This window comes from Molossus molossus, unplaced genomic scaffold, assembly GCF_014108415.1.
Source record: "Molossus molossus isolate mMolMol1 unplaced genomic scaffold, mMolMol1.p scaffold_m16_p_2, whole genome shotgun sequence".
NCBI lineage: Eukaryota > Metazoa > Chordata > Mammalia > Chiroptera > Molossidae > Molossus > Molossus molossus.
The window spans coordinates 24,255,515-24,264,566 of record NW_023425355.1 but is presented as its reverse complement, the minus strand read 5'-3'; the positions used below and the strand labels follow the sequence as shown (position 1 = coordinate 24,264,566).

The following is a 9,052-nucleotide window of genomic DNA, read 5'->3' as shown; positions in this document are numbered from 1 at the left end:
ATCAAACAACAAATGTTGGCGAGGGTGTGGAGAAAAGGGGACTCCAGTACACTGCTGGTGGGAATGCAGACTGGTGCAGCCACTATGGAAAACACCATGGTGTTACCTCAAAAAACTAAAAATTGAACTGCCATTTGATCCAGTGATCCCACTTCTAGGAATATACCCTAAGAAGCCTGAAACACCATTCAGAAAGAATATGTGTATGCCCATTTTTATAGCAGAAATATTTACAATATCTAAGATCTGGAAACAGCCCAAGTGTCCATCAGTAGACAAATGGATAAAAAAGCAGTGGTACATATACACAATGGAGTACTATGCAGCTATAAGAAAGAAAGCTCTCTTAACCTTTGAGACTGCATGGAGGGACCTGGAAAGTATTATTCTCAGTGAATCAAGCCAAGCAGAGAAAGACAAATATTACATGATCTCACTTATTTGTGGAATATAATGAACATAACAGTCTGAGGAATTGGGTAGACCCAGAGACGTGGAAGTAGGGTACAGACTGACAACCCTCAGAAGAGGGGTGGTGGGGGGAGGGAAGAGTTAAACCACAGCACTTATATGCATGTATGCATAACCGATGGACACAGACAACAAAGCCGGGTATCTGGTGGGGGGGATGGGGAGGAGGGTGTCTGGGGGAAAAAAAGGAGAAACATCTATAACAAAAATAAATTAATAAAAAATTTTAAAAAAAACATTAAAAGAACAAAAGAGTAAAGTAAGTCAATATCAATGTTTCAAGGACATCTGAACTCTTTAATCCTAATCACTTCCTTCTGACTTCCACAATACTGTTTTTCATTTAGTTCTCTTTTCTGTAACTTCATACATTGGATATTATATTTGTTATTATTTCATAAGGATATCTGCTTATATACGAAAATATATAGAGAATACATATCACTGTATTCTGTGTCTTCCATTCACATTTTTCTATCAGGCATTAGTTCTGTGGTTACTTTGCTGTTGTCAGAGAGACATCCTTTAGAGGTGCTTTGTTAATAAATAGTCTGTTGGTGATGAACTATCTCAGTTTTGGTTTATTTCAAAATGATGTTTTTCCCCCACCCTTATTATTTAAAAATAGTTTTATGGGTATACAATAGACAATACTTTTCTCAGCAGTTTTGAAATATTATTCCACTCTCCTGAATTACATTGTTATACTTAAGAAGTTTGCTATTATTCTAATTATCATCCCTTTATAGGTTACTGTTCTTCCTCTGCCTCTGAATGTGTGTAAAATTTTTTTGACTTTGATGCTCTGCAGGTGCACTACAATATTCCTAAGTGTGGATTTTTTTTTTTTAATCATGATTGGTATCTCTTGGATCTTGTATCTGTGGATTCTAGGTTTTTGTTTGTTTGTAAATTATTTCTGGAATATTTTCATCTATTATCTCTTTAAATAAAGTTCTTCTCTATTCTCTATATTAATTTCATTTGGTATAGTTATTTATATTAGACTTTCTCCCTTTATCCTACATGCTCTTACTTGGAGTAATATCATCTCAGTCACTAGTCTTTTTTTTCTCTTCAGCTGTTTATAATCTGCTCTAAAACCTATTCAGTGAGTTTTTAACTATTTTGCCATTTCTAGATGTGACATTTGGCAATTTATCAAATGTTACTACTCATTTTTGTGGCCTTTTATTGTTTGCTCAATTGTATATGATCTTTCATATCATTAAACATGCCATACATAGTTATTTGCAGCACCTGAAATTCTTGAAAGTCTAAATTTGTTATTTCTAAAGGAAACAGTGAATCACAGATTTTAAGTCCATTCAAACTGCCCTTCAAATATGAATTCTACAGACAAAAACTATCAATTATGGAAGAGGTAAGGAAATAATATATATGAGCTTTTCTCAAGAAACTGTTCTTTCAGGAGCTGAGCCTTGTCACTCAGCCTCTATCACAACAGCTGTTCCTTGGGCTCTTCCTTCCTTTTCATTTTATTTTTAAATGATATTGACTCCCAGCTGTTAAAAATAAGGCAACCAGTAAACCTGTTCTGCCTCCTGCCTCTACTTTCTTTCTTTAGTGTCCTGATTCTTTTACTTAAATTCTATCACTTCTGAATGGTGTCTGTACCAACATCATTCACATGCATGACAATAAACTGAGATATTGTATGGGTAATTATGATGAGTATGTGAAGACACAGCTGGAGCTGGAGGAGAACAAGAAGAAGAGATTTCAGTGAGAGAAAGATTAGATCACACACATGAAGAACTACATTGCTAGGTTCGATCATGACAGTGCTAAGCTGTCCCAGCAGGCCCAGAGCAAGAAAGTGCTACAGAAAATGATAGCATCAGGACTAACAAAGAGGGTCCTAAGTGACAAAACATTATCATTTTACTTCCCACCTTGTGGTAAGATCCCTCCACCATCATTATGGTGAAGAATGACAGCTTCAAGTATATAACAGATGGGCCTTGCATCTACCATAATCTAGAATTTGGTATCAATCTTGACACATGAGTGGCTCTGGTAGAGCCCAATGGAGCTGAGAAGTAATCTCTTCTAAAGCTGTTAGTAGGAGAGGTACTACCCACAGATGGGATGATCTGAAAGTACTCTCATATCAAAATCATCAGAATTTACAAAAGCCCTTTGACTTAGACCTCTCCCCTTTGGAGTACATGATGAAGAGCTACCCAAGATCAAGGAGAAGGAAGAAATTAGAAATATTATTGGGCATATGGTCTCACTGGGAAATAGCAGGTGAGCCTGATCTGGAGCCTGTCTGATGGGAAGAAGTGCCAAGTATATCTGGACTAGCTGGCCAGGCTGGCCTGGCAGAACCCCCACATGCTCTTCCTGGACAATCCCACCAATCATCTGGATATTGAGACCATTGATGCCCTGGTAGACACCATCAATGAGTTTGAGCGTGGTATGATACTGATTAGCAGTGATTGCAGACTTGTCAGCAGGTGGCACAAGAAATTTGGGACAATCACCAAGTGTCCTGGAAACATGCTTGCCTACAAGGAGTGCCTCAAGTCCAAGCTGGTGGGCTAGGAACCTCAACCCACCAGGAGGACCCACAATGTGTGAGCTCCTGCCCTGGCCTGACAGAGTAGAACCCCTGGAGAGGCATTTGGCATTGCTGCAATATGGCTTCACCTGCCCTAGCTGCACTTTGTGATCCTATCTACAGCTGGAGAGTGCCTGTCCTTCTAATTATTTTTGCCTCTGTCTGGGCTCAACTGGCTATTCCCATCAGCCCTTTGCTTGGGCCTGTTCTTGCGTGGTGCAGCCAGAGACACCTGAGGATTAGCAGAAAGGCCCACACCCTGGTTGTCCCATGAAGGAGCTTAGGATCCTAGTTTTCTGGGTTTTGGTGATGTTGGAGGAATACCCCTCAGTCCACCACCCCTATTCCTTTCTGCTTCTGGTTTTGAGCTCTGGATTGGGGCCTCAATCCTGATCAGATTTGAAATAATTATTTAACAATGTGACTTTTAGACCTATATGACATTGACCAAGATTCAAATAAAGAAGAAGCAAACAAATTAAATGATAAAAAAAAATACAAATTAAAAAGGCTGCAATAGAAGAAAGTGGTGCACAAAGGAGTGAGGGGTGAATAGTAGGAGTGGCCCATGTACATCTCTGCAGAAAAGAGTATTTTATTATTGACATAGATTAGAATTTCTGGTGCATGGCAATAATAAAAAGCAGATATATTGTCAGTTGTGTTATTGTTTTTAAATTTCTTATAGACAATATACCCCCGTATTGCTATGCTTAACATGGGCCACTCTCACTGTTCCCCCTTGATATGTCACCAATAGTCAAATAAGCCTATCAAACACTATAAAAGAAAAATGCTAAAAAATAATAATTTTACTGATTAAAATATATTAGTGAGAGAATAAAGAGGAAATCAGGAGGAAAAGAAGATATACTAATTTTATCATTGCTTCCAGTATGAAAGTAACAGATACAATTTGAAGAACTAGAGGACCAAAGTATTACATAAAGTCATGATAGATAAAATTACTTTTACTTGAACAAAAATGTAAACTTTTCAAAGTATCATGTTATCAATAAATAAAAATAAAGCAAAGCAATCTGATACATTGTTCAAGAATTAAAAAACAAATAAGATATAAACATATCTGTTATATCACTAAATACAAATTGGCTAAATTTAAAAATTAAATAATTTCTGATTTTATCTGAAAGATAAAACAACTCAATTTTTATACAAAAACTATACATCAAACAAAATGATAGAGCCCGATTGAAAATAAAAGGATGGAAAAACTTATCCTGGGAGAAGGCAAACAAAAAAAGGATAGATCCTGATCTTACTATTGACAAGATGACATTCAGTTTCAGTTGAGATATAAGAACAGAGTTCAAGACTGTAGGAGAATGAAAAAGAAACGACTTTATAGTTTAAAAGTAAAGGTCACTATAACTATGTATTTGAGATGTTTAGGAAAAAATTTTTTTTTTGCAATTACAGTTAACATTCAATGTTATTTTATAATAATTTTAGGTGTACAACATAGTGGGTAGACAAAGTAATTTACAAAGTAATCCATGCTATGATTTTAGTACCCTCCTCACTTCATACATAGTTATTATAATATTATTAACTCTATTCCTTATGCTGTAATTTGTATCACCATAACAACTTTTTAAGTACCAATTTGTACTTCTTAATTCCTTCATCTTCTTCATCCAGCTTCCAAACTCTCCCGTCTGTCACCCATTGATTTGTTCTCTGTATCTGTGAGTCTATTTCTATTTTGTTTGTTTATTTTGTTCTTAGATTCCACATATAAGTAAAATCATATGGTACTTGCCTTTCTCTGTATGACTTATTTTATTTAACATAATACCCTCTAGGTCCATTGGATGAAGAAGTATTACAACTTCTTCATCTAATTGTCTGTTGATAGGCACTTATATTGCTACCATATCTTGGCTATTGTAAATAATGCTGCAATGAACATAAGGGAGCATATATGTTTCTGAATTAATGTTTTGAATTTTTTCGGATATATACTCAGAAGTGTAATTGCTAGGTCATAACGTAGATCCATTTTTAATTTTTTTGAGGAACCTCCATACTGTTTTCCATAGTGCCTGCAAAAATTGGCAATAAGTGCACAAGGCCTTCCTTTTCTCCCCATCCTCGACAACACTTATTGTTTGTTGGTATATTGCTAATAGCTATGAATAAATCTCACTTGATCATAGTGTATGATCTTTTTCATATATTGCTGAATTCAATTTGCTAACATTTGTTGAGAATTTTTGTATTTATGTTCATCAGAAAGTTTGGCTTATAATTTTTTTTGTAATATCTTTGTCAATTTTGAAATAATGATAGTGGTAGCATCATAAAATGAACTTGGGAGCCTTCTCCCCTCTTGAATAGATTGAGAAGGATAGGTGTTAATTCTTCTTTGAATGTTTGATAAAACTCACCTGTGAAGTCATCTGGTCCAGGACTTATGATTGTTGAAAGTTTTTGATTACTGATTCATTTTTATTGATAGTAATCAGATTTTGTTTCTTCTTAATTCAGTCTTGAAAGATTGTGTTTCTAGGAATTTATGCATTTCTTCCAGATTGTCCAATTTTTTACATAAAATTGTTTGTAGTATTTTTTTTATAATCCTTTGTATATCTGTGATATCAGTTGTCACTTCTCTTCTTTCATTTCTGATTTTACGCATTTGGATCTTCTCTTATATTTTGTATTAGTCTGGTTATCAATTTTATGTATCTTTTCAAAGCACTACCTCTTGGATTTGTTGATCATTTGTTTTGTTTTTTTCTTGGCTATTTTGCTTATTTATAATCTAATCTTATTTTCCATTCTTCTACTTAGTTTTGGCCTTGTTTATTGTTATTTTTCTAGTTTCTTTAGGTGTAATTTTATGTCATTTATTTGAAATGTTTCTTGTTTCTTGAGGTAGGCTTGTATTGCTATGAATTTTCCTTTTAGGAGTGCTTTTTGCTATGTTCTATAGATTTAGGGTCATTGTGTCTTATTTTCGTTTGTCTCAAGGTATTTGATTTTCCTTAATCTTATTATTAATTCATTTATAGTTTAGTAGCATATTATTTAGGCTTCATTTGTGTGGTTTTTAGTGGGGGGGGGTGTGCACATGTGTTTTATGTCTTTTCCCTATGTAATTGATTTCTAGTTTCATACCATTGTGGTTGAAGAAGATACTTGATATCATTTCAATCTACTTAAATTTATTGAGACTTGTTTGGGGGCCTAACATGTGGTCTATCCTGAAAAATATTTTATGTGCATTTGAAAAGAATGTAGATCCTGTTGTTTGGGGATGAAAAGCTCTGAAGATATCAATTAGAACCATCTGGTATAATGTGTCATTTAAGGCAGCTGTTTCCTTGTTGATTTTCTGTCTGGAATATTTATCCATTAATTTCAATGGGATGTTAACATCCCTTACTATGACTATATTACTGTAGATCTCTTTCTTTATGCCATCAATATTTGCTTTATATACTTAGGTGCTCCTATGCTGAGTAAATACGTGTTTACAAGGGTTATATCCTCTTGTTGTATTAAGATCTTTAATATTATAATAAGTCCTTCTTTGTCTCTTATTATAGCCTTTGTTTTAAAGTCTATTTTTTCAGATAGAAGTGTTGCCACCGCAGCTTTTTGGGGGGGTGGTGGGGGATTGTTTCCATTTGCATAAAATAACTTTCTCCATCTCTTCACCTTCAATCTGTGTTTGTCTTTGATTTGAAGTGGGTCTCTTGTAGACAGCATATATATGGATTTTGTCCTCTTATCCATTCAGCTACTTTATGCAAAAGGAGAATTTAGAAATTATCTAGAAGATATAGCTGGGTCAAGTTGAACATAACTTTGAAAAATTACAGAACCTCAATCAAGTTCTTGCTCTTTCCTTCCTTTCTTCTTTTTCCAAATATTTATTGGGTACTAACTATGTGTCAAGCACTATTTAGCCATTTGAAAGTCAGCAGTGAATAAAACAGATGGAAATCATGACTTTCATGAATCTGCATTCCAGTGGGGAGAGATTTCCAATGAAAATGTAAACAGATAGAACATAGTTCAAAAATAGATATAAATACCAAAAAGGAGATTATAGCAGGGAAGTGAGACAAGAGAATATAAAGGACATTGCAATTTTAGATAGGGTGGCCATAGAAGGCCTGGCAAAGAAGATAACATTTAAGCAAAGACCAAAAGAAAGTGAAAAAATAAAATCAACCACACATATGTCAGGAAAGAGTGTTGACAGGCAAAAGGAGCAGTAGATGCAAAGTTTCTAAAATGGGTATGTGTCTGGTAAATGTGAAGAGCTTTAAGAAGGCTAGTGTGGCTGAAACTGATAGAATATGGACAGGTGCAGAAGTAGGTGAGTCAGTGAAAAAATGGGGAGTGGGTAGCAGAGTTTGCAAGGTGTCGTGGGCCATTATAATTGGTTGGCTTTGACTTTGAGCGAGATAGGCAGCCATTAGAGTGCTTTAATGGGGGAAGTTGAATCAATCTGCCTATAGGAAGGAGGCAAAGGGAGGAAGAAAGAGTCTAATTGGTAAGGAAAATGGACATAATTAAGTTCCTGTATTATACAGTTAAAACTGAAGTTTGTATTTTTCTATATACCTCGTTAATAAACTAATGCCTTTAAAATACATAGAACAATTATAAAATGCTCATTCCATGATGAGTTAAGTTTACAACTGTTGAAAATGAAATGTAACATTCTAGAACAACAATCAAACTTCAGCATGCATCAGGGAGTGTTAAAACAGATTTCTGGGCCTCACTCTCAGAGTTTTTGATTCAGTTCTGCTGAAATGGGACCTGAGAATTTGCATTTCTAACAAGTCTCTAGCTGATTCCTGTGCTGCTGGCCCAGGGCCTGAACTTTGAAATTCACGTAATGCATATAAGTATTGCAAAGATGATTTGAGAATTATTGGCATTTTTAGTAGTTCTGTTGAGAAAATAACCTTGTGTTTTGGCCTCCAGTATTTAGAACTTCCAAACGCTTACACTTGCATGATTAATATTTAAAAATGAAATAATTGGGTCCTTTACATGTTTATTCATTTACCATAAATTAATTAAAAAGTAAATAAGAAAGGTACAAGCTTCCTTCTTATGAAAACCTGCTTTTTATTTTTTTGTAAACCTGCTTTTTTTTTTTTTTTGTAATTTCTGAAAGTAATAATATTGAATGTTTTCAAGAGGCCAAAATATTTTGCTACTAAGCCAAATGCATTCATACTAGAAAATGCTTAACCCAGCTAATTTCTACTATTACTAAACCTTAGTTTGTTATTGTTACACTGACTCTTCAGAAATTTATTAATAGGATTCCATTTTTATTGTAATTATACTGTCTCTATTCTGAAAAGGAGATCTAAAATAAGGGCTTATATAAAATAATACCTGGACAGTGATATTTTTTTTACTATTACTATGTATCATCTTTTTAAAAATAAAAAATGTAACAAACTAAATTAACTTTTCCAAGGAGCTTTTGCTGTGATTTTGGAAACAATGTGCCTGGAAACATTTGACTATTACTGGAATGCTAAATATGTTGAATGAGATTAATGTGCTAAAGTTATCATAAATATCCTTTGCTATCAGCAAGGTAAATTGGGGAAAGCATTTGGTATTGCTGAGTTTTAAGGATTTATTCTTGTCAAGGTGCAACCATAGAACCAGCTCAAAATGGTCTTATCCTGTTAAATGCTATACTGAGTTGCTTTCAGAGACAATAGACCAAAACTACAAGTCATGCAGCTGAAGCATGTGCAGAGGAGAGAACTTTGACCTCCAGATGCACCTAGAACCAAAGTCTCACCCTCCCTCACATGCCACAGAACCAAAGGACCAAGACATAACCAAACTTGCATACCAGAACCCTTTCAAAAGCAGAGGGTCCATTGTACAGGAAGATCTGGCTGTACAATAAATGGCAGAGCTTCAAGGTCCTTCAATTAAAACTTACCTGCCAGCACTTCCCTTCCGCATACCTGT

General features: G+C 34.8%; 1 pseudogene; it reads left to right on the top strand.

The window, feature by feature from the left end:
- The first annotated feature begins 2,089 nt into the window (after positions 1-2,089).
- Positions 2,090-3,081, top strand: LOC118636135 (annotated as a pseudogene).
- Positions 3,082-9,052: the final 5,971 nt, after the last annotated feature.